Source organism: Haemorhous mexicanus, chromosome 10 (genome assembly GCF_027477595.1).
Source record: "Haemorhous mexicanus isolate bHaeMex1 chromosome 10, bHaeMex1.pri, whole genome shotgun sequence".
In the NCBI taxonomy this organism is placed as follows: Eukaryota; Metazoa; Chordata; class Aves; order Passeriformes; family Fringillidae; genus Haemorhous; species Haemorhous mexicanus.
In genome coordinates, this window is record NC_082350.1 from 6,478,508 (window position 1) to 6,504,593 (window position 26,086).

At 51.1% G+C, this 26,086-nt stretch overlaps 1 long non-coding RNA gene across 1 annotated transcript in view; it reads left to right on the plus strand.

Annotated features, from left to right (window-relative positions):
* The window catches only part of LOC132331455 (uncharacterized), a 45,051-nt gene extending 21,060 nt beyond the window's left edge, over positions 1-23,991 (plus strand). The window contains exons 2-3 of the long non-coding RNA XR_009487592.1: positions 22,778-22,897; positions 23,485-23,991. This is a non-coding gene — a long non-coding RNA (uncharacterized LOC132331455). The remainder of the gene's footprint in view (positions 1-22,777; positions 22,898-23,484) is intronic.
* Positions 23,992-26,086: the final 2,095 nt, after the last annotated feature.

The following is a 26,086-nucleotide window of genomic DNA, read 5'->3' on the forward strand; positions in this document are numbered from 1 at the left end:
TGACCTCCTGTACGTGGAGGATTCCCAGGAACCACATGGATTTATTTTATTTTTCAGTTAACTCCATTCGTAGCTGCTCCACTGCAGTTTTTCCTTCAGCACACTGGAGATTGATGAGCACACCTGGAGCTGAAGCCAGTGAGCTGTTTAGGAGTCAGACCCATTCCCATTAGTTCCTAGGCTTAATTTAGTGCACATGCAACCCTGGAACTCCATATTGTTATGCTTGATGCTTTCTTACAAGGCCAGAGTTAAAATCAGAGAATCCCAGAATGGTTTGGGTTGGAAGGGACCTTGAAGCTCATCTAGTTCCATGGGCCTTCCACTATCCCAGGTTATTCCAAGCCCTGTCCAACCTGGCCTTGAACACTTCCAGGGATCTGGGGCAGCCACAGCTTCTCTGGGCACCCTGTGCCAGGGCCTCAGCCCCTTCTTGGGAAAGAGGAATCTCTTCCCAGTTTCTCACCTAACCCTGCCCTCTGGCAGTGGGAAGCCCCCCTTGTCCTGTCCCTGCATCCCTTCTCCAAAGTCCCCCTCCAGCTCTCTCGGAGCCCTTTAAGGTGCTGGAAGGGGGTCTAGGGTCACCCTCCTCTCTCTTCCAGGCCTTCTCAGCCTTTCTACCTTAGAACACAGCATGCAAAAGGAAAAGCAGATCCCTAAATGCTCTCAATCCCTCCACAAAAGGCCCCATTCTTCCAGAGCACTGGGGCAGGAGCCAGAGGAGAATTCCACCCACCCCCCTGGAATCAGCATCAGAACAGCAGCGCTGAGGATCTGCATGGAGCATCCAGCAGCTCCTGCTCGTGGAGCTGTGAATGTGTTCATTTTTTAGCTTCAACAAGGTCATTCCCACTGCTAAGCATAATCCTGACACATTAGCAGGAGTGCTGTCCAATTCATTCGCACTCCATTAAGCAGCAGCACTGCCGGGAAGGTTTTCCTGCTCTCTCAGACTTCCTTCCCCCCCAGTCACACGCAGGGAATCATCTCTCAGGAGCTCAGGTGGGCATGAGGAGAACACATCATGTCCTGCAGTGCCTGCTTCCCGAGGTGGGTGTGGAACCTGAGGTGCTCTGGTGGGACTGGGGATCCCAGTGTGGGCTGTAAACTGGACATCCCTTTCCCTGCAGGGCAGTGCCCAGGGACATCCCTCTGTGCCATTGCTCAGGGATTTTCCTCTGCTCTGCCTATCGAGCTTCAGAAAAGTCACCAGAGTTTCAAATGTCACCCTTGTCAACTTTTTGTCATTCCAGAGGAAAGTGGCAGCTGATTTTTCCATTGCTCCCACCTGGGATTTCCATCAAAATCTCCCCAGGCCACTGCCTGCATTTCAGGCTTGCTTCCTGGGAAAACACAGTGCTGGGGTTTTGACAGCAACCTTTCCACTGAGTTGGAAAGATCCTCTGTGGGTTTGTTTCACTGCCCTGATTTTGTGACAAAGCTCAGGGAGAGTCTCCTGCCTCGTCCTGCTTGGATGGGTGTCAGTTCTGCATGAGCTGGGCCAGCTCGGGAGGGTGCACAAGGAAATATTCCCTGTCAATTAACCTGGAGAAAGTGTCAATGGGAGAGGAGTGAGAGCCCTCCCTGGGGACAGCAGGTCCTTTCCTGTCTGGATTCCATGTGCCACTTGTCCAGCCAGAAATTCTCACAGCTGGAGACACACACCAGTGTGCCAGGAGACAAATTCCCCGTTTTCTAGAGCTTTCTCCAGTGGCTGTCCCTAATTCAGACCTTTTTTCTCTTAGAGTTTTTAGACCAGTAATCAGACCAGTAGCTTAGGATTGAGTAAAGTTCTGGTTCTTCATCCCACAGAGTTTGTGACTCTAAAAAAGAACCTGAAGACTCCTGTGTGAGTGTTTCTTCCCTCTGTCATGCTGGGTTAGCTCACAGTTCATGGAATCATGGAATAATGTGTTGGAAGGGACCTTGAACATCATCTGGTCCAACCTCTCAGCAAAAGCACAGTCTAGACAAGATGACCCAGCTCCTTCTCCAGCTAAACCTTAAAAGTGTCCAAAGCTGGGGATTCCTCCACTTCCCTGGGGAGATTATTCCAATGGCTGACTGTTCTCACTGTGAAAAACTTCCTCTTGTTCCCCAGCATTTTATGGACGAGCTTTCCTCTGATCCTGCTGCAGTTCTGAGCTTTCCCCTGAAGCCATGGGACAGGGAACACGGTTTGGAAAAATCTCAGAGCTGGAATTGTCACCTTGCCTCAATCTGCTGGGAGCAGGGTGGTGCTGGCCCTGTTCTGGGCAGAGCTGGTCCAGCCCAGCCACCTGCCATGAGGTGCTCCTGTCCTGGTCCAAACCCCCAAGTTTATCTGAAGCCTCAGCAGAATAATGTGAGTCCATGGAAATCAATGGAGAAGAGCTGCAAACAATTGATTGGAATCAAAACACGCTGCAATCAAATTTGGAGGGACTGAGCTAATGGATCATAAGGTGCCTGGTGAATGGGGCTGATTGAATTGAGCTGAAAGGTCCTGCATCTTCATTACAGCACCTGAAACCAGGACAGATGAGGAATTTTCTAACCATATTTAGTGTCTTTTTTTTACTCCACTGATACTGGATTGCAAACCCAGCACTTGGGAATTAACCCATGTGTACAGTGTTGGGAGGGGGAAAATGGGATTTGGATAGGACAAGGGGCAGTGATTTCACAATGGCTAAGGACAGGTTTAGATGGGATATTGGGAGAAGATTCTTGGCTGTGAGGATGGTGAGGCCCTGGCACAGGGTGCCCAGGGAAGCTGTGGCTGCCCCTGGATCCCTGGAAGTGTTCAAGGCCAGGTTGGACAGGGCTTGGAGCAACTTGGGATAGTGGGAGGTGTCCCTGCCCATGGCAGGGGGTGGAACTGAATGAGCTTTTTTCCACCCAAACCATCCTAGGATTCTGGGATTTGCTGGTCACAGGCTGTTCCATGTCTGAGGACAGGCCAGGAACTGGATTTTGGAGCTTTCCTTGCTGCCAATTCCTTTATTTTGCCCTCGCTCAGCACTCCCAGAGTCAGTTTTCCATTTCTCCTGCTTTGTTATGGCAGAGTTTGGAGATGCAGAGGTGCTTCCTACCATGCATTCACTCCATGTGCTGGCTGGCCAAGGCCTGGTTATTCCTGCAGGTTTTGCCAACACTGATTTGTAGCATCTCCTTATCCCACCAAATCCTGCAAATTCTTTGGAATTTTCATTATCCTAATGTAACTCTGTTCTCTGTCACAGGAACAGAAGGCATGAATAATTCAGTAGTTTTCCTAAACCTCCATTTTTTGGTCAGACTGAAGTTCCCCTGTTACAAGGGATGATTTATTATTGCAGTGATTAAGGGACATTGTTGATATGTCTGAAAATTTCTTTTCAGAGCTGCAGGCTTGCCTGGAGTCAAAAGGCAGGAGAAATATGTGAATAACAGGGTGGGTAATGGAGCATTTGCAATTTCCCATTAACAAGAGGCTCCCATTTGTTCCATGCTCCCACGGATGGGTGACATGGATCCGGAGCCAGGTTGTCTTACAGCACTTTCTCTGTTGGAGCTCTGATAGGGAAACAGGGAAAATGTGTTCCCAGGAACTCAGCACCTTGATCCATCCTGTGACAGCCTGAAACTGAAAGTCCTGGAACTTCTTATTGTCTCCTGATTGGACTCACTGAACAACCAGGACACAGGGCCCAGATTTAAATCCCTTCCCACCTGCTCTGAGGTGAGGGAGGAGCTGCCTGTGCTGTCTTCCCTGACTGGCTTGAACCACTCCATGGGCCTTTGTAGTCCCAGATGTTTCCTGATATAGTGGGACCTCTTCTCCCTCTCTTCTCCTTCTCTTCTCCTCTTCTCTTCTCCTCTTCTCTTCTCCTCTTCTCCTTCTCTTCTCCTTCTCTTCTCCTTCTCTTCTCCTCTTCTCTTCTCCTCTTCTCTTCTCCTCTTCTCTTCTCCTCTTCTCCTTCTCTTCTCCTTCTCTTCTCCTTCTCTTCTCCTTCTCTTCTTCTCTTCTCCTCTTCTCTTCTCCTTCTCTTCTCCTTCTCTTCTCCTTCTCTTCTCCTTCTCTTCTCCTTCTCTTCTCTCCTCTCCCTCTCCTGGATGCTTCCATAGCAGACCAGCCTCCCAGTGCTTCATTCCACAAAAAAGAGGACAAGAAGCCCTTTGGGGAGCTGTCAGTGCTGCTGCCTCACCCCAGCAGTACTGGGAGCCCAGCCCCATGGTGTCACATTCCAAGGAGCTCCTTGGTGATGCCTGTCAGGCAGCAGCAGGTAACTGATTTATTTTCCCAGCTTGTTTATCAGCCCTAATAGAAAATGAAGTCTCTCCGGGCTGATGAGCAATGTGAATTCTTGCTGTCTCTCTCCTCGCCTCCCCAGCCCAAAGATGCACTTAATAACCATTGATTGTTTGGGAGGAGAAGGAGTGTGGCTGTAAATGTCCCTTCCCACCCTTACAAGGTGCCTGATTAAAGAGCAGAGGCAGGAGTGGATCGATGGGAATTGTAGGCACGGGGCTGATCCAGTGGCTCCTGCTGGGTCTCGTGGCTGCCCTTCTCAGGCACCCCAAATGTTTTTTGCTCTTGGGTCTGCAGACAGCTCAAGGCTTGGCTGTGTTTGTGCAGCTCAGTGAAGGTCACTGGGGGCTGAAGAGAGCACTTGAGACAGCAGAGGAAGTAGGAGACACCACAGAATCCTGGGATCATTGAGGCTGGAAAAGCCCTCCAAGATCACCGAGTCCAGCCTGTGTCTGATCCCCAGCTCATCACCCAGCCCAGAGCTCTGAGTGCCATCTCCAGGGGTTCCTTGGACACCTCCAGGGATGGGGACTCCAAACCTCCTTGCACAGCAGGTTCCAGTGGACCAGCACACACAGGGACTTTCCCAGCTTTCCTGAAGCCTGAAGTTGTGACAGGGAATTGGCACTCTGGGGTTTCAGACTGAGTGAGATGCTTCCATGCTCATGGCCAGTGGCATCCATACACCTTCAAGCCAAAGCCCACCTGCTTCCAGTGGTGTCACCAGAGATTAGGGATGTTTAAGAGCAATCATCCTCCAAGCAGTGCCTTCCACAGCTGTCAGAAATTGCTCTGGGGTCTTCCAGGGACCAACACGTTTGGCTGTCACCAGCTGGAGCTGCTCCCTGGAGTCCAACTGCTCCAGTGCTTGCTTCAGTTCCTCCTTGGCTGTAGCTGAATGGAATCCTTCCCTGTGAGGGTGCTGAGGCCCTGGCACAGGGTGCCCAGAGAAGCTGTGGCTGCCCCTGGATCCCTGGAAGTGTCCAAGGCTGGGTTGGACAGGGCTTGGAGCACCCTGGGATAGTGGAAGGTGTCCCTGCCCATGGCAGGGGGTGGAAATGGGTGGGCTTTGAGGTGCCTTCCACCCCAAACAATGCTGGGATTCAGTCTCAGTGCCAGTCAAACCTAATCTGTAATGTCTGGGTTTCCATCCAACTCAAAAGTTGGGCTTAAATTAAAAGGTTCCTCGTGAATATGAGCAAAGCTCTTCATTCCAGACCAAAGGTCTTCTCTTGGCTCCTACTCTGGGCAGGCAGAAGTGGCCAAGTAGTGCAGGAATATCTCCCAAATTTTAAAAATTATTTTTAATGTCATTGTACAGTCAGGTGGCTGTCAAGGACACCAGAACATAACATTTTGGTGTTTTTCAGGTGTTTTTTCATGAGGTACAAGGACAGTCTGGACCCCTAATCTCTAGGCATGAGCTGTTCCCAGTTTTCCTTTACAGTGCCTTTCTCCTACCTCAGCCTAAGGATGCATCCTTGGGGATTCACTTGGACTTCAATCAACACTTTCCTGGTGGTGCTGCACTTTGTAACAAGCCCATGTTTGTGGAAAACCCAGATTTGACTTTAAAGGCGGCACTTGGAGCCTTTATGTTGCTCTGATACCTTTGAAAATTGTCTCTGTCAACAGAGGGTGACAGATCCTTGCAAAGGAACATGTGAGGTGAGAACACAGAAAGTAAAAGAGACATTTCTGTTGCCTGGAACTGATAAAGATTCATCCTCAGCGTTTGTCACATTATTTGCTCTATTTGAGGATGTTTGAGGCCACAGAGTCCAGCTCACCTGGACTTATTAAAAAAAACAGGAGGAAAAATCCCTGGAGAAAAGGGCCGCTGTTACAACCGGGGGAGAATCTATAGGCAAGAGAGTAGCGAAGTGTATTTGCATAACAATTCCAATCAGTATCAATCACCTCCCAGAGCGGGCTGTCAGCGCCCTGTAAACACGTCCCCATGACGGATGAGCTGGGCAGGGGAGCTCTGCGAGCCCGGAATGTCAGCACCGGCCCCAGGACAGCGCATCCTTCAGAGCCACCGATCCCCCGGCATCACCTCCCAGGGCACGGGGGCTGGCCCAAGAGATGGGTGTGGGTTGCTGATTTCCTTTCATCCTTTTGATCCCGAGTTCTTTCCCTTTCTCTCTTTCTGGTTTTGAGTGCCTGGGGGAGATTTTCTCCATCGGCTCTAAATCCAGCACAAACCAGGTCCGGTTTACTTTACAGGTTGCAAATCCAAAATGAAAACTGCTGCTGATCCAGCTCAAGCCCTCCCAGTAAGTGATACCACTGGAGCAGACAGTATCCCACATGATCCTGCCACGGAAGGTGCTCTCCTCCCTGCTCACAAATTGTGCCAGTGATTATCCCAGGGAGGACACGCTGGCAGTCTGGGCACAGGCTTGGAGAGGTTTCCCTCGTGAGCCCCAGCCTGGGTGGGAGAAGGGGCTCAGCTCTTGCAAACATCTCTGAGAAGTAAGGTTTAAGCTCCAAGCAGAAGGTCGGTGGTGCTGGTGTCCAGGAGAGCTTTTAAATGGACTCAACTTGTGGAGAGAGCATGGAGTTGGACTCACTCACCCCAGGGTTGGAGCAGGGCTCAGTGTTCCACGTCCAGGCTCCCAAATCCATGCTCCACCATCTCCTGGGAGGGACATCTGGTGGGGCAAGGACAGCAGCTCTGAGCAGGGACTGCCAGTGACCTTCTGCAGACGCTGTTGGGGAGTCTGCCAGCTTTTGGTTGGAGCTACTCATGGCTGAGCAGACAGGACTGAGACTCGCCACCAGCTCAAAACACCAGCTGGGAGCACTGGAGCTGTCTCAGGACTCTGGGTCTCTGCCAAGATGGATCTTTCCCCTTTCCTCCTTCCTCCAAAAGAGGTGAGAGAGCCTGCAGGAATTCTTGGAGCAGTGGCTCTCTGTCATGACAGCCCCACACGGGGCAGGGAGGTTGATAGACCAGCCCTGAGACCAAATCAGAGAATCCCAGAATGGTTTGGGTGGGAAGGGGCCTTAAAGCCCATCTCATCCCACCCCTGGGCAGGGACATTTCCACTGTCCCAGCTTGCTCCAAACCCTGTCCAACCTGCTCTTGGACACTTGCAGGGATCCAGGGGCAGCCTCAGCTGGGCCAGGGCTCAGCCAGGGCCTCAGCACCCTCACAAGAAGGATTTGTTCCTTATCTCTAATCCTGACATTCCCTTGCAGTTTAAAGCCATCCTGTCAGTCCATGTCCTTGTCACAAGTCCCTCTCCAGCTCTCCTGGAGCCCTGTTAGGCACTGACACACAGATACACAGGGGCAACACAGCACAGGAAGCCAAACAACTATTTTGGAGATCCCACTCTGTGGCAGGAACAGAGCTAGAGCTGCCATGGGTGGTTAAGGACCTTTGTCTGTGAATAAAAATACATCTGAGGTGCCCTTCCACAGCTCCTAAATCATGGATTTGTCTGCAAGGCTGGGTCTGTCTGTACCTAACTTGAAAAGGGACTGGATGCAGTGCAGGTTTCCTGTCACTGATTATTCCAGATGCCTGACTTCCAGGGAGATGTGTGAATTCAGAGAGTTCTGCCCTCAGTGTCTTAAGAAATTCCTGCTGATTTGGATACATTTTATGACTTCTTTCACAGGCTTTACAGGCGGCCTAGTAAAAACTGGTAATTCATATATAAATCACTTCTTGATGTTATTTCTGAGTATTTTATCCTTAAACAAGGAAATGTGCCCTGGGCTGATCCCAGCATGGGCAGCAGGAAAGGGATTGGGATTGTGCCCCTCTGCCCTGCTCAGGTGAGAGCCCACCTGCAGAGCTGCCCCAGCCCTGGAGCCCAGCACAGGAAGGACCTGGAGCTGCTGGAGAGAGCCCAGAGGAGGCACCAGGGTGAGCAGAGGGATGGAGCAGCTCTGCTGGGAGGAAAGGCTGGCAGAGCTGGGAGTGTTCAGCCTGGAGGAGAGAAGCCCTGGGGTGACCTCACAGTGGCCTTGCAGTACCTGAAGGAACCAACAGGAGACATGGAGACAGAATGTGGACACAGTCCTGGAGGGACAGGATGAGGGGGAATGGCTCTAAGATGAAGGAGGGTAGATTTAGATGGAATATTGGGAAGGAATCCTTCCCTGTGAGGGTGCTGAGGCCCTGGCACAGGGTGCCCAGAGCAGATGTGGCTGCTCCTGGATCCCTGGAAGTGTCCAAGGCAAGGCTGGATGGGGCTTGGAGCAACCTGGGACAGTGGAAGGTGTGTGGCAATCCTGGGCAATCCCAGACAGGGATTCCCTCCCTCCTACAGCCAGCCCAGGTCTCTGGGCCATTTTCCCAGAGCTCCCCTCTGTGTCCCTCTGGTCCCCTCATGGAGCCGTTCTGCCAGAGGAGGGTGCAGAGGGCAGAGCTGAACCCTCAGCTTCTCCCAGCTCATCCCTATCAATATTCCTGCCTGGGAGAAGGTGGGAGCCCTGCATGTGGCAGGAATGACCAAAAAGTGAACCCGAGGATCCCTGGTGTTGTGCACATCCATCCCTCCTCAGCTCTGCTGAGGGAAGGATCAGGATCCACACAGGGAAATTCAGCACAAAATGAACCCAACGTTCCCTGCATTGTTCAGGAAGCCCACGGGGGGGGTTTCACCCTGCCTTAAAATGGGTTTGATTTTTTCCCTAGGAAATCCCCAAGGAATGTAAAATTGGAGAAAAGTTTTCTCCAAGCATCCCATTAAATTTTTTCCCTTTGGTTTGAAGTGAGCTGATACCTTGTGCTTTTGTGGCAGGAGAAATGGGAGCTGCAGCAGTGTTCAGGGCAATCCTGCTGCCTGTGGAGACCTTGAAATGGATCTCCTTATTCATCCCTATGGAATCCTGGAGGAGGCTCTTTCTCCAGGGTGAAATATATTCAGTTTTGTTGATCTAGACAGAAAATGGAAAAAAAAATGTTGTAAAGCACAGCTGATACATTTCTTTGTATACTCCTTTTCCTTGTAAATTCCTTTTCATGGTGAATTAAAGACCAGCCTGTAGACTTACCCACCTTCTAAGCTGACATTAAAATTGAGTGATACGAGCACCAAGAAATTCTTATCACTTTGATCAGATGCTTGAATTCTCATTTTGATTCTTTTAATACAAAGATTTTAGAAATAGCCTGGGAACCTGTTCTGGGGAATACAGAAGTGTTAATATTCATAGAATATTCTGAGCTGGAAGAGACCCACAGGGATCATCCAGTCCTGCACAGACACCCCAACAATCCCACCCTGCACATCCCTGAGAGCATTGTCCAAATGCTGCTGGAGCTCTGGCAGCCTTGGGGCTGTGCCCATTCCCTGTGGAGCCTGGGCAGTGGCTGACACCCTTTGGGGGAAAAACCTTTCCCTGATATCCAGCCTAACCCCCCCTGACACAGCTCCAGCCACTCTCTGGGTCCTGTCTCTGGTCCCAGAGAGCAGAGACTGGAGCAGCCCTTTGGGAAGAGGCTGTGGGCTGGGATGAGCTCTGCCCTCAGTCTCCTGTGCTCCAGCTGAACAGACCAAGTGCCCTCAGCTGCTCCTTGCTGTGGCCCCTCCAGACCCTTCCCCATCCTGGTATCTTTCCTTTGGATGCTTTAGCTCCTTTCCATATCGTGGTGCCCCAAAATTGCTCCAAGACTGTTACAAGGGGTTGTTTCATTGTGGTTCAGAACAAGATTTCCTCCCCTTTCAGCCAGCACTGAGATGGGAATTCTATTAAAAATCTATAACCATTGACCAAAATAACCATTATGCTTAAATCAGTAATCTCAGAATATCTCACCCGGCAGATCTTTATTATATCACACGCTTAACCTGACTTAATGTATTATATAGCACCCATTAGTGGAATAGATTAACTTCAGATGTTCCCTTTTCCACATTAATAATGCAGTCAGGAATTTATGCCAGACACTTTCTGCTCTAAACTGCGCAAGGAAGATCTGAAGAAATATGACAAAAAAAAAAAAAAAAGCCCTCGTGTGCATCTACTGAATAAGAAATGCTTGATTTTGTAGCATTTTGTGGGAATCAAAGGGCTGGAAAACAAACTATTTGAGCTGTGGAACAACTGCCAGGAAGGCAGAGCGGAGCGGCTGGTCAAGGTTAAGACTCTTTTATCGTAATGAAAGATCTGTTCCTGTGAGCTTGCCATGGGCAATGTGTTTGTTCATTATGTGGGAAGCCGAGGAAGGCCGGCATCGTTTCATTTGCTGCCTTTTAACTGCCGGTGCTTTTGCAAACGAGCTGATAGGTAATTATAATACACTCACCACTTAGGCATCTTTATTAGCCTTTGGCAGCACGGCCTTTGTGCGACTGGGGAGGCTTCGAGTGCGGTGGCCTCAGCAAATCCTTCAGAGTTCAGACAGGAACTATTTGCTTCCCTGGCTGTCGCTTCTCTAGGTGGGTTTGTTTTGCCGTGAAAGCAGAGAAAGGAAGGCAAGGAGAACGACCCACAGTCATCTGGATGCAAATATCCAGCACTGGCGGGAGATGTCTCCTCAAAATCAGCTCACACTGCGAAAAGCAAACGCTCGAAATCACCAGCCGAGGTGTGGAATGGTTTCCAGCACAAAGAAACCGCAGTTAGTTCGTGTGTGCTCCAGGAGCAGAGAGAAAAGGCTGCGTTTGTCATGAAAATTATTTTTGGGGAATTATTCACTGTGTCTTACTCCGGGTTCTGGCAAGGCAGGAAGATTTCCCTGGAAATCAATAATCAGATGTGGGAATTAGGGAAAGCCGGGCTTACCTGATACCTCAGAAATACAGCAGTTTATTTGAGAACAGGTGAAATGCAGCACCATCACCCAAGGAGTGGGCAGGAAGTCTGCTGCCTTCAGTTTGATGCATCCTTGGTCATCCATATTTTTCTCTTACACTGAAATCATGATATTCCAGTTTCCCCCTCTCTGTGTATCAGTTGGGAAGGTGTACATCTTGCCCATTTCCAAAGGGAACCATGGAATTATACAATACCCAGAGCTGGAAGGATCCATGAGGACCATGGACAATCAGAGTCCAACTCCTTGCCAGGACACCCCACTAATCCCACACAATTCCACAGCTCTCAGGAGCTGTCTCAGGATGGACCTAACCTGTGGGGATTTTGCCCAGGACTTTGGCCTTGTTTTGATTCTCCAGGCTCCTCCCTGAAGTAAATAAATGGTAATCAAGGAGTAAGGGGAGTGCTGAGCCTGCAGCTCTGCAGTCATTAGAGGTGCACAGCTGGCACCGGCCATCAGCGCTGCCGAGCTTCAGGAATTTGCATATCCACATTAACAAGGTCCTGAAGCAACAGATACCGGAGGAACTCCTGGCTCTGCCTGTCAGAGTCATCCTGGTGCACTGTGGGCTCTCACAGTGGCCCTGCTGTCCCTCCACAGAGCCTGGGGGACACTGGTTGTTCATCTCCTGATGAATCCATCCGAGGTGGGTGAAGGAAATGCAGCACTGGGACCCTTTCCTTACCAAGGCCAAACTCTTCCCCCTGAGACTGAAGACCCAAAAAGTGCCTCCATCCACATCTGTGGATTTGCCTTCATCCCTTCAGGTCCCAGGAGTGGAATGACTGCAAGCAGGGCAGGTGTCACACACAGTGTGGGTCCTCCTCACACTTCAGAGCTCCAGCCTCTGCACCCTCAGCCCTTGGAGCTGGACCTCCCCTTCCCTCTCACCATCACCCTGAGCTGGAAGCTGTAAGAAAAGGAGGATTGCTCTGGCAGGGAGAAATCCCTGGCTCATCCTCCAAAACCAGTGCTCACACAGGTCTGCAGGAGCTTGAGGGGACACGGTGCTCCCTGATGGAGCAGGCTGGGCTGGAGCCGTGGGAGCTGCTGTCACTCAGTGGGTGATGAGCTGCCTGTCAGAGCTGTGCCTGGGAGACAGCTCTGACCTCCTTTCCCTGCCTTCCTTGCCCCACTGGGCAGCACTGGGATGCAGGTGAGGATGGGTGGGTGGTGTCAGTGGTGCTGGGAATCCTTGTGGCAGCACCAGGAGAATCCAGGCAGCCGGAGCTGGCATGGCCATATCCCGTGTCCCTCCGTGGGGACACTGGGGATGGGCTCAGAGGTTCTGCTCTGCTTCTCGTGGCAAACAGCCCTGGGAGGGGAGTCAGTACCAGATCCCTGGCAGTGCTGATCCAGCAGGAAGGAAAGCTGAGGATCTGTCCCACGGGCTGGAAGTGGCCACCCATCCCCTGCTCATGGCTCCAAGCACTCTTACCCCCAGGCAAGGAGGGTGTGGGGAGACTCAGAGGTCTGTGCTCACTTTCCTAAGAAATAAAAAGGGAGGAAAGAAACGTGGAGACAAATCCCTCTCCTGTTGCATTTCCAGCTCAGTGCAGCCCACAAACATCTCGCTGTTAATGGGATGGCTGGAGTCACAGACACCTCCTGGCAGCTCTGCCCCCACCACAGCTCTCTCTTCATTTCCAGGCCTCACCAGATATAACCTCTCCAGCAGCACAGGAGAGGCTTAAAAAATAATTGGACCAAGTGGGAAATGAAGCCCTTGCCTTCCTAAATCTGCCAGGGTCTCGTGGGAGCAGGGAGAAGGCAGGAGCCCCAGCTGGGAGATCTGGAGCCACCAGCAGCAGCAGGGCAGGGACCCTGTTGGCCACGGAGCATCAGGAGAACGGCAGCCACTGCACAACAGCGGCTCCCTGACCTCAATTTTCTCCGTGGAGAAAAGAGCAGGTCAAGTGGAAAGTGCTTAAGGAGGAAATTTGTTTCCTTCCAGCCAGGGAGTCGGGAAGATAGGCGGCTATTGCGTGTGCTGGAATAAACCAAATTAATTTTGTGCTGTGCGCTGGCTCGAGGAGCTGAGGGCAAGGCAGGGAAGATAATGGACTTTGATGTTTTACTTGAACTCAACAAAACACCTGGCAAGAAGCAGGGACTCGCTGCAACGGCAGCTCCAAACGCTCCTAACCCAGGCAGCTGCTGCCTTTTGTTTTCTTTCTTTCCAATCTAATCCTGAGCATTTACCGGGCTGGTTCATGTTTCCAGCGGAATAAAAGGTGCATTGTGAAAGGGAGAGGGAAACACGAGGCTTTAACAACTTCCTCTGCCTCCCCCAACATCCATCCATCTCCTGCAAGGCAAAGCCCCAGGTGAGACCCCCGTGGTGAGGGGAGGGCTGAGGCGTGGTGGCACTGGGTGTCAGGAGGATGGGGAGCACCAAGAGAGGGATTACAGCTGTGTCTTTCTGACAGATTTCTTCCAAACTGCTTCATCTTCCTGCTGCTGCAACAGGGGCAGGAAGGTCCCTGAATCCTGAGCGCTGATATCCTGTTAAAAATGTCACTGTCAACATCATCTTCCTCTGCTGCCTCATCTTCTGCCTCTCTGTCATCCCTGCCAGCTCCCATCCGGTCCCAGTTCCCTGAACCACGCTCAGCATGGATTTCTTTTATTTTGGGGGGGTCTAGAGACACCTGCCAAGCCTCTCCTTGCTCCTGTTTCCCAGTTTTGGGACAGGAACAGGCACAAACTCTTCCAAGTCTTCCCATAAACACAACTTTCAAGTCAGGCTGGAACAAAAGTGACAGCGCTCTCCTAATGCCAGCTGCTAAAAATACATTCTGTGCTTGATAATTGAATGTGAGATGAAAAGTGAGTTTTAAGCAGAAGTAAGAGCTGCCTATTTCTGGCAAATTCCCAACTCCCCCAGTCCCCTGTGGAGTGTCAGTGCATATCAATATCGTCTGCCTGGAAAATTTACATTTTGGGGAACTGGCAGGTGCTGCTGAGTAGGGTTTTGGATTTAACTGGAAGAGATTTTGGGCTGCCAGGTACAAAACACCTTCCCTGTGGAGCTGGGGGTGCTCAGGCTCCAGAGCCTCTCCCTGCCCTGCTTGTATCTGCGGCAGCCAGCAGCAGAACCCCCTGTGCCACTTGCCAGGATGCAGGAGAAGCTCCCTGCTTGGGATCCTCATCCCAGCACACCACAGGGACAGCTTTCCATGCCCCCAAACAGGAGGAGGGAGGAGAATCACAGCATTGGGATTGGAAGGACCATAAAGCTCATTCCAACCCCTTGCTGAGGGCAGGGACACTTCCTGCTAGACCAGTTGCCCAGAGCTTTTTTCCCTCCTTGGCAGGAATTTGTCCTTTTCCCGAAGGAGCAGGGATGTATTTGGGATGTATTCCATTGGAAGAGGCTGCCCAGGGAGGTCATGGAGTCCCCATCCCTGGAGGTGTCCAAGGAACTCGTGGACATGGCACTCAGAGCTCTGGGCTGGTGACGAGGTGGGGATCGAGCACAAATTGGATTTGACAACCTTGGAGATCTTCCTAAATTCTTCTGTTCCATGGGTGATTACCAAATTCCTGAGCAAGGACATGTTTCCATTTGTGATGGCCAAACCTCAGCATTCCAGGACATTCATATAAATTGGTGGCTGTACAAGAAGGGCTTTCAGGACACCTTGAGGAAAACTTCCAAGAAAACTTTCTAATCATTATCTACACATCTGCAGATCAATAAAAATGTGTTATTTTGGCTAAACCTTTATTTACCCCAACCTGGGTTTGCCCAGTTCACCACCTCATTCCAATGCATGGATGCACCTCTGTGGCTGGAAGTGGGAAGGGGGAGCTCACTGGCTTTATCTTTCCTCCCACATCAGGGTTTTCCAGCCAACCAATGAAACACAGTCCCACAAATGTTCTGCATTAGGTAATGCTTTAAATTTGCATTTTATCTGCTAAAAATAGGGGATTTTCTTCATTTTCCCTCACATTGCTGGTTGGAACGTGATGAAATGCCAAAGGAGAAGCTGGTCCTGAGACGTGTCCTCACCAAAGTGAGCAGGGTTGAGTGTCCCAGGAGCCCCACGGGGATGGGTGGCAGGAAAGGTGACAGGGTTCCCCCTCAAAAACCTCCTGGGGACAGTTCCCTTTGCTTTTTGATGCCTGCAAGGTCTGTGGAGGTGTTGAGAGGACAGGACCTCACCTGTGACTCAGGGAGAGAGCATTTTTTCCCTGTCTTGTGTTATGGAGCTTTTGGGGTCTGGAGGCCAGGAGAGGGATTTCTGTACTGATCCCACCCCTGCCCTGGGCTGATCCCAGAGTGGGCAGCAGGAAAGGGATTGGGATTGTGCCCCTCTGCCCTGCTCAGGTGAGAGCCCACCTGCAGAGCTGCCCCAGCCCTGGGGCCCAGCACAGGAAGGACCTGGAGCTGCTGGAGAGAGCCCAGAGGAGGCACCAGGGTGAGCAGAGGGATGGAGCAGCTCTGCTGGGAGGAAAGGCTGGCAGAGCTGGGAGTGCTCAGCCTGGAACAGAGAAGGCTCCAGAGAGATCCTATAGAGGACTTTCAATATATAAAGGGGACTTTCAAGAACGATGAAGAGACTTTTTACCAAGACTTGCAGTGCCAGGACAAGAGGGAATGGTTTCCCACTGCCAGAGGGCAGGGTTAGATGGGATATTGGGAAGAAATTCTTCCCTGTGAGGGAGGTGAGGCCCTGGCACAGGGTGCCCAGAGCAGCTGTGGCTGCCCCTGGATCCCTGGAAGTGTCCAAGCCCAGGCTGGACAGGGCTTGGAGCAGCCTGGGACAGTGGAAGGTGTCCTTACCCATGGCAGGGGGTGGGATGGGATGGGCTTTAAGGTCCCTTCCAACCCAAACCATCCTGTGGTTCTAGGTCTGTAATTAATGAGATTTCAAGGTGATGGCACTCACTCTCCAAAGTCACTTTTACACATGGATGTGCCCAGAGTGAGCCACGAGAGATGAGCCTGGTTTGGAAGTTGTCCTCGCCCAGGCTGGGGTCCCTTCCCCTTGTCTGTGTGACTGCAGCAATGATTTCAGAAGCTGCTGTAGCTCTGCCTTCCACACCATAAATCCTTGGAGCAGTTCATCCAGCTGAACCTTAAAGCTGACTGCTTCTCTTTATGGAGATCCCTCACATTTTTCATTGCCTTTGCATCAGACCTCATCAGTCCCACTCTCCTGCCAGAATACGAAGTGCCAGGAAAAATCCGATCTCTTTGGAGCTGACAATAATTATGGCAAATAAATCTGTCACTTCAAGACAAGTGTCAGTGTCCCCTGTTCCAGTGCACTGGACAGAAGTACTGTCCAAGGAAGGAACTGCTCATCTGACCTCTACTGTTAGCCTTAAGCTTTTTGGAATAAAAGTAAATCTGCCTTTCCCTGGGGATTTCTGCTTCTTTCACACAAAGGTTTGCTTGATTTGATTTTCACTTTGGTCCATATCATGGAATGCCAGGATGGTTTGGGTTGGGAGAGACCTTAAAGCTCATCCAGTCCCACCCCTGCTGCGGGTAAGGACGCCTTCCACTGTCCCAGGGTGCTCCAAGCCCTGTCCAGCCTGGCCTTGGGCACTTCCATGGATCCAGGGGCAGCCACAGCTGCTCTGGGCATCCTGTGCCAGGGCCTCAGCACCCTCACAGTAAAGATCTGCCTTGAATCCCATTCCATAGGTTAAAAAACCTCCAGCTCTAATCCTAGAGACTCCCTGATAGTTCCCAGAGGACTTAAAATAATGTCCTGGAGGTAAAAGCAGAGTGAAGGCATCTTCCCATGCCCTCACCACACATTCCTGGTGGCAGCAATGGCTTCAGGAGGTCACCCATCCTTTATATCTCTTTGTTATCTGGATCAGTTTCTATCCTGTAAGTTTTTATGCCATGAAATCCTCCAAGGACTCCCAATCTTGTCCTGTCAGGAGTGTGTGGTATTGTGCTTGTAAACACCCACCTGTGGCCTTTCCCAAAGAAGCAGGAGTGGGGGTCTGCTTGTGGATGCAGAGCCCAGTGTCTCTACAGAGTCAGGTAATGAGAAAGGAAATGGATCTCTCCCTCTGGAAAGAAATGCCTGGAAAATCCTCTCTGCACGAGGTGTTGGTGTGCATTATTTCCAGAGTTTCTATCCATGGTGGAACCAGCACAGCAGCCTCCAGCTGATCACACAGGGCACAGGGGAGATTTGTTCAGAGTCTGAAGGTTCAGTAATTATTTAATAAAGAAGAGGAGACTCAATGCCAGCAGCTCAGGCTCTGAGCTGGAAATCCTGAGCAGAAAGATAAATTGTCTGAGCTAAAAAATCCTTCCCTGTGAGGGTGGGAGGCCCTGGCACAGGGTGCCCAGAGAAGCTGTGGCTGCCTCTGGATCCCTGGGAGTGTCCAAGGCCAGGCTGGATGGGGCTTGGAGCAACTTGGGATATGGAAGTGTCCCTGCCCATGGCAGGGGTGGGGCTGGATTAGCTTTTAGCTCCTTTCCAACCCAGACTATTCTGGGATTCCATGACTCTAAGCATGAAGCAGCATCACTCCTCTCCGAGCTGTCGGAACAGAACCATCACCAATGTACTGAAATCTGAGTTTGTGCTCCCTGCATGGTGAGCAAATCTGGCCTCGGGGGTTGCAATGGAGTGACTTTCATTGGTTTAGCGATGCTTGAGAGGCAAACCAGCAGTCAGGCAGACAAGTTCCACCCAGAGATGGGAGCAGCAGTCCCAGTGTGACTGCAGCAGATAACAGTGGGAAAGAGCAGAGTGGGAGGGTGGCATTTCATCCTTGGTTGATGGTGCATTTCCCTGCATCTGGGCCTCAGACTCCAGCACACTGCAACCAGATCTCCCCTCTCCTAAAGCTGCTGGATGAGGCTGCCCAGCTCTGGTGTCACAGCCAGGCTGGAGAAAGGCCTGTGTGTGTGACAGCACTTGGCTCAGCAGCCCAGGGTCACTGCTGGGGGTGGATCTCAGTGCTGGGGCAGGACATCCTGTGCTGGGATTTGGGGGTGACACCTGGGATGCTCAGTACTGGAACTCCAAGGAAAAGGAGGCTCAGGGGGGACCTTCTGGCTCTGCACAGCTCCCTGACCAGAGGGGACAGCTGGGGTGTCAGGCTCTGCTCCAGGGAGCAGGGACAGGAGGAGAGGGAATGGCCTCGAGAGGTTTAGATTGGGAACTAGGGAAAGTTTCTTCACCAAAAGGACTGCCAACAGGCTGCCCAGGGAAGGGATGGAATAGCTATCCCTGGAAGTGTTTGAAAGCTGTGTAGATGTGGCAGCTGGGGACATGGCTTAGTGTTGGCCTTGGCAGTGCTGGGTTAATGTTTGGGGTCAATGACCTTGGAGGGCTTTTCCAACCTAAGGATTTTGTGATTCTATATTATTATTAATAATAATAATAATAACAATAATAATAATAATAAAATGGATTTTTCCCCTCAAGCCATGATAACTCATCACCACTCCCTAGTGCAAGGCATCATCTGGGAGCTGAGTTGGGCTGAGATGGGCTGAGTTGGACTGAGTTGGGCTGAGTTGGGCTTTATGGGTCTCCTGGCTGTGCCAGGGGAGGGTCAGGCTGAACATCAGGGAAAATTTCTTCCCTAAAAGAGTGGTCAGACATTCTGCCCAGCACAGTGGGGGAGGCAAGCATGGAGCTAACAACACCAAGGCTGTGGGTTTGATCCCAGAGCAGCCTTTCCCTGAAGGGTTGGACTCGGTGATCCTGGTGGGTCCCTTCCCACTCAGAACATTCTGTGAAATCTGTGACTGTGCATTCTGTGACACGTTCAGCAGACTCGTGGGGGTGGCACTTGGGGCCATGGCTCAGTGGTGAGCAGAGAAGTGCTGGGCTCACAGACCTTGGAAGTCTTTCTCAACACTTCTGTAGAACTGCCTGAACACTCTCCCACCCAAACCAGCATCTCTGGGACTTGGCATGGACACACCGAGGAGTCTTTCCCTCCTTGGGAGAAGGGCATATCAGCTGTGGTGATCCCTAACTGCAACCTGATCCCAGCCCTTGGGACAGGGGATGGGCTGGAGCCAAGCCCCATCGGGCTGTGTGACCCCTTTGCAGTGGGAGGTGCAGTTTTCCCGGGAGGCACAGCACACATTCCCTGTGTTCCAGCCCTCTGTTCCCTGTGAGGATTGATGCCTCTCGTGGTGCCATGGCTTAGAAATGTGCTGCTATTGATGCTCTGGGCTTGGCTTTCACTTACAACCCCAAAACATCTCCTTTTCCTTGGGGTCCCCCCAAGCCATTCCCCCAAGCCCTCAGAATGGGAATTGTTCTGAGTAATCTCACTGCATTTCCTTCTCTGGAGGGAAATCCTTGCAGCTTGTCTGTTTGCTTCCTGCCATATTTACAGTCAAAATCCAAGAATTCTGCTCAAAAAAAAAAAAAAAAAAAAAAAAAAAGAAAAAAAAAAAGAATTCCCTCCTTTGTCGGCATCATCCCCAAATAAACACGTGAGCAAATGGAATGTGTCTGGGAACATATTGGAATTTGATGGGATTTGCTGAGCATTAGGCTTCTGCTGGCAATTAGCATAATCTGCCTCCTATCTCCTGCACAGGAATGATTCCTAAGAAATGTGTCTTCTCAAGATTTTTTTAAATCCTAAAAAAGCAAGTGGAGCACTGGCATATTTATGGCTCCCTCTGAGTTCCTGACTGTTTAGGTGAGGATAAGGACTGCTTCCCTGTTGGAGCGCTGCGTGCAAGTCCCGTGCAGGAATCTGGGCTCTGTGCCAGCTCTCTGGAATGACCTGGGGGAGAGGAAGAGCACATTTTCAGGAACAGCAATCACTGGTTTATGCCAAAGGCAGAGGTAAAGGGCTGTGTCTTTCACTGTGAGCTGTGCCTGAGGTGTTATCAAAGCCACGCTCCAGGGAACAGCTCCTTGGAGAAGGAAGGAGCTGCTGCCCACCCCACAACCAGGAATCTCCTTTTGGTGCAAACCCTACCTGTATTCCTTGGGAAAGCCATCACTGCCTGCCTGGAGATTAGGGATGAACAAAAACAGCTCTTTCTTGGCTGTTGCTCCCTCTCCCACCCCACATCTGTCTCTTCCATTTAGGCTGCAAATCCATTTGAGCCAGTGTTCCTCCTGGGAGGACACAGCCCCTTCCACTACAGTGCTCTGTGTTATTTGCTGCCTCCTGGTGTGCCAACACAAGAAATAAATAATGGATCCTGTTGGGTTTGTTATTCCCCCCCCAAATCACCTGTGTGAGCTCTCAGGAATTGTCACTCTGGAAAGCCAAACACTGAGGAAAGGCTGAGCACAGACACTGCCAGGGCCAGCAGGGGAACTCTCCAGGTGCTCTGGGTGACCCCCCCCAACCCTGTTTTTAAAATCCCAGAATGGTTTGGATTGGAAGGGATCTTAAAAATCATATTGTCCCACCCCCTGCCATGGGCAGAGACACCTTCCACTAGACCAGGAATCTCCAAGCCCCATCCAACCTGGCCTTGGACACTTCCAGGGGCAGCCACAGCTTCTCTGAGCAACCTGTGCCAGGGCCTCCCCACCCTCCCAGGCAAGAATTCATTCCCAATATCCCATCCTCTGGCAATTTGAAGCCATTCCACTCATTCTGTTCCCCAGAGCCTGGTATGAAATCCCTTTTCAACTCTCTTGGACCCCTTCCAGGTGAGATCTCCCCAGAGCTTTCTCTTCTCCAGGCTGACACCTTCTGTGGTAGGACAGAGAAGCTGCTGGGCACAAACACCCAGCAGAACTGGGAGCATCCAGGGGGGTCCTGGTTTTCCTTCATGAAGCCAGAGGGCTGTGGGAGAGCCTTGCCCATGGGTGCTGCTGCCTGGTGTGTCTCAGAGCTGTCATTCCTTGATGTTGGTTACCCAAGCTGGCTGTTTAGCAGCTGGGAGCAGGGCTGGGAATGCTCTCTTTGCTCCTGGGCTGGGTGAGTGACACACTCCAGTCATTCCTGGTGGGTGTTTCACCAGCAGGGAACAAAGGGCCATGCTGCAGCCACACTCATCCCATCCCCCAAGCAGCCACCTCGCTCCTGGCTGGCAGCAGGACACAAGTCCCCTCCCCTGCAGACAGGTGGGACATTAATGGGACATTGAGGTGGCCAGGCAGGCGCCAGCCGTGCCTCTGATTTGCAGCTCCAGCTGGAAACCCCTACAGAGCGTGGGCCAGGCTTTATAAAATAAAAGCTAATAAGAATCATAACAATTTTGCTTTCTCTCCGTAGCCTGCAGCAAGCCAGGCACAACATGGGAATTGAGGAATAAAGGCCATCAACTTCCCGTGGCTCCCCTCCTACTACCTTCCTCTTCTTGCTCCAAATTGTTTTGAAAACATTGCTTTTCCCTTGCCTATTTCATTTCTGCAATGAAGTCATCAAACAAGATGACAGGGACTTTCCGAGACTCAAATCAATCAGCAAGTTTCTCTTTTGCTTGTTCTAGTCAGGCAGGAAATAGGGGAATAAATTTTCCAAGTGTCCAAGGGAAGGGAAGGGGGCATTGGCTGGTTTGGCTCCAGCATGGGGAGGTGTAAGAGAACAGATGGAACTTCTGGACCTCCTCCAGCCCATCAGAAATAAATAACCCCCCACCACGTGTTTGTTCTGCTGTGAGAAGTTCCAGCAGGCCCTGAGGGTTTTCTGCTGTCCACTGGAAAATGAGAGAGGCATTCCAAGTGTGCCCCATCCCCTGCCTGGGTTTGGCTTGGAAGGGAGTCATGGTTTCTCCATGACTGGATGGATATTCCACTTGCAGTACTAAAAATCCTGTTCAAATCATGCCAGGTTCAAGCTCAAATCATGGAATCACAGAATCGTGGAATCTCCTGAGCTGGAAGGGACCCACAAGGATCATCAGTCCAGCTCCTGGCCCTGCACAGACACCACAACAATCCCACCCTGTGCATCCCTGAGAGCATTGTCCAAACTCTCCTGGAGCTCTGGCAGCTCTGGGGCTGTCCCCATTCCCTGGGGAGCCTGGGCAGTGCCCAGCACCCTCTGGGGGAAGAACCTTTTCCTGATCTCCAACCTAAACCCCCTGGCACAGCTCCAGCCGTTCCCTGGGGTCCCTGTCCCTGATCCCAGAGAGCAGAGGTGGGAGTTGCCCCTCTACTATCCCTCAGGAGGAAGCTGCAGACAAGAAAAAGCTCTTCCTGCAGTCTCCTCGTGTATTTTATGGAGAGGACTGAAGGTAATGGAAAGAGCTCATCCAGCGGGATCACCCCCTGCAATTTCTTCTGGGCTTCAGCAGAATAAAACTAATCATAGGGGTTGTCTCAGCTCGGGCCAGGGCTGCTCTAGGAATAGATTGGCACTTCAGATTTACCAGGATACAATGGAATAATGGCTGGGTAGTGGAATTTTCAGCACACAGGGGCAGGAGCAGCCGTTGTCATTTTTTAATGGTGATTTTTATGCTGGTGCCTTCACTATTCCTCTCCTCTCTTCAGTGGGGACAGGCCCTGCATGGGAAGCATGGACACTGTGACTGCATCCCATTCCTCCAAAGGCATCAGAATGTGGGCAGAGAACACTCATTTGCTTGGACATTATGCAAGGAAAGTGCTGAGCCAGTAGCACAAAAAAAAAAAAAAAATCCCTGTCAGGAGCCAACAGGTTTTACTGGAAAACCATTGGATTTCAACAAGAAGATTTAGGGGTTGGCGTGAAACCTTGACAGTTTGCCCAAAAATTATTTCTTCATTTTACAGCATTCTCTCTGTTGAAATGTGTGTGTTCTCCTCTTCCAGAAAAAGCAAGGGGATGAAGGGAAAAATGACGACACTGCCCGAGCTCCATCAGTGCATTCCTAGTGGCAACTCATTTCAGGGAAGAATTATCTCAGCTTTATTTTAATGAGGATCAATCAGGTTGGTAACTAACACAGCTTTTTTTTTTTTTTTTGTGAGGCTGTAAGTCCTTTAAAGATGAGGGTGTTTATTAGGGAGCCTTCACCAGGGTTTTATGTCTTGCCTGTAAAGAGGCACAGCTGTGGCCAAAACGTTATCTCAAGTGGAACCAAATGCTGGCTCCATTTATTGGCATTTATAATGGATTCTCACATAAGCAGAGGCTGAAAAATGGACTTTTTTGGGTTGGAGATGTAAGGAGGGCAGTCATGGAATGCCAGGCTGGTCCCTCCAGCCCCCCTGAGCAATGCAGAATCTTTCAGGATGAGCCTGGGGAGTTGCAGAGGGTTTGCTGCTGGCTGGGACCCTCTGGAAGGTGCTGTGGAAAATCCCTGACAGGGATTACAAGAGGGACAGGATTTGTGAAGAGGGAGGTTTGGAAGGCTCAGAGGCACCAGGAGCACTATTCCAGGGCACACAGGGTTAGGGATTCGCCCTTTCCCCTGGGAGTGCAGCCAGCACAGATCCTTAGGTTTAAGTTTTGTGGCAAACCTTTGGGATTGCTCGGAGATTTGAGCTTATCTGATCTTTGTCTGTCTCCTGAGCAGGCTGAGGCTGCCACCAAGGTCATCAGCTCACCCTGGGGCACCACCATGCATCAGTCCCCCTTGGGTGCAGAGTTATTCCATGGATGAGCTGTGAGGGTGCAGCTTGGGAACAGCTTGGAGCATTAATTCCCCAGTGCCCAGAGCAGCTCCAGCATGGGGACAAATCCCGGAGGGACAAGGACACAGCACTGGCTCCACTCAGTCCCTGGGGACAGCCACCAGCTCCAGACAGCATCAGGATGTGCTGATCCCTTTTCTGTGCAGCAGCACCAGCCCCGAGCCCAAGTTTGGTGTTAATATGGAAATATGGATAAGAGCTTATGCTGTGACAATGATTTACTGCCTTGATAACTGCACCTGATAACACAAATTTATCTTGGTCTCTCCATTTCAATTATATTTTTTCTAATGTGTGTTTTGAAATACAGATTCCCTCGGTCACAGGAATTTATGGCAATGGCTGTGTGGCTGGGAGAATTCAAATAAATACAGGAACTGTTCTCTGCCTCAGTGTCTCCTTATGTGTGTTACACCTGCTGTATAATGCATGTTTTCACAAACTCTGTCCAAAATATGGGAAAAGAGGAGGCAGGCAGATGCAGCATCACTGGGATTTGGTGAGCTTCATTCCTGAATGATCTGCTGGAATTTGGCCACAGCAGTTGGATATCTCAAGGTTTGCATTCTGGGTGGGGATATTGGCTTGTGGGCGGATGGGGCAGAATTTTCAGGAGGTGCTGAGGTGTCAGAGCTCTGCTACTCACTCTGCCAGAGGGACTGGAAGCTGGCAGCCACTCAGAGAGCAAGACTTATCCCTCCTCCCTTTGAGACAGCTTGGAAAAGACTCAGCAAGGGAGCGTGCATCCATGGAAAATACTCACTGTGAAAGGGTTCTCCCTGTGTTTCCAGCACTGCTCCTGGGAGGAGGCACTGACAGGTTGTTCCCTCAGGGAGGAGGAAGCAGCAGGAATCTGATTTGCAGCACTTTGCCTTCCCAGAACTGTTCCCTATTCTGGGGACAAACCCCCCGTGGGCTCTTGGTGCCTTCCTCCTGCTGGCACCAGGCAGGTGCCAAGCACTGTGATAAGGAGCACCTAATCTCTAATCAATGTTCTGGGCAGGAACCCAGCCCAGGCAGCTGCAGCAGCCACAGATCCCCTCCTGCCCCCGGCAGGGACCAAGGAACTTCTCAGCTTCCTTGGAGCTCCTGCTGGTGGCTGGGATGCTGGACACAGGAGAGCAGGTCTGACCCTGCAGTTATAGCAAATGCCTGGGCTGCATTTGCCGTTTGCATTGGTCCATGAACGAAAAAAAAGTTGGAATTTCACTAGGACACGTCATTAGTCCAGCTGCTCGCACTTAGCAGCTGATAGCTGCTATCACTCTTAGTCACCCTGCAAATTCCACCTAGAGGAACGGGGCCATTACTGCTCTGAGGCTGCTGCTGCTGCTGCTCTCACAGTCCTGCTGCTGCTCGTTCCCCTGGCTGGGAAGAGGAGCAGCTCTTCCCAATGCTCTGGGAACGGTGGGTAGGTGGGAGCAGATGTCAGGAACTGGCAGGGCTGGCTGGCTGGAAGCAGATATCCCGCCACAGCTTCCACTGAGGGGTGGACAGATGTCTTCCAGCAGATGGAAGGCAGATCTCTCCTTCTCCAAAGCCAAATGCATCTCCATCACTCATGTGTGGGTCCCACATCTTTCCCTTCATCGTTAAATGAAGAGGTTGTTGGGTTTCTGTTATTCCTGGGATTTCTTCTTCCTGGGAGCTGGTCTGTCTCCTGGATGTGGCCACTGGAAATCCTGCAGAGGTGCTCCAGCTTTCATCAGTGGTGAGGCACAGGTCATCCCAAGGTGAGGAGCATCTTTTGGAGTCTTGAGCCTTCCAGGAATGGCAGTGCAGAAAATGGGAAGCAGATTCCCACAGCCTTTCTCTCCCAGTGTGGAGCTGGTTTTTCTCCCTGAAGAGAAACCTGGTGTGTTTCTCTCCTACCCCAGCTTTGAGACCAAACTCTGCACAACACCACAAAACCCAGTGTTGTTCCAGCAGGTGATTCCTGGAGCCAGGATGTGGGGAGGTGGACACTGGAGAGTTGGGATCTCCTGCAGTCCCTGAGCTTCACATCCTCAGATCTTCTGAAGTGCTCAAAAATGAGATGAGGGGCACTTTCTGATATGGTCTTGTGGGCATGGGGATATTCAGTTGCAGGTTGGGTTTGATGATCTTGGAGATCTTTCCCAACTTCAATGATTCCCTGATTCTGTGATTCCCTGCCTCCCAAGGGCTGTCAGAGCAGGCAGCATTTAGAGAAATCTGGATTTATGAAAGGCCACAGGTTTTTTTTTTTTTTTTCTTTTGAAAGTGTCCCTACAAGCAGAGCTGAGGAGGGATCACCTCTTTCTACACAGGTCTAGTATGTCCCTGGAATGTCAGATGTTCTCCCAGACACTGGAGATTAAAAAGGCAGTGCTCCCCAGGCAATGTGATATTCCAAATTCTGTTCAGGAGAGATCTGATGGACATCAGAAAAGAACAGGACGTATCATTTCCTTGTCTGTAAAACCCAGAGTAAATGGGCTGGAACCCAGGAGCAGAGGGAAAGTG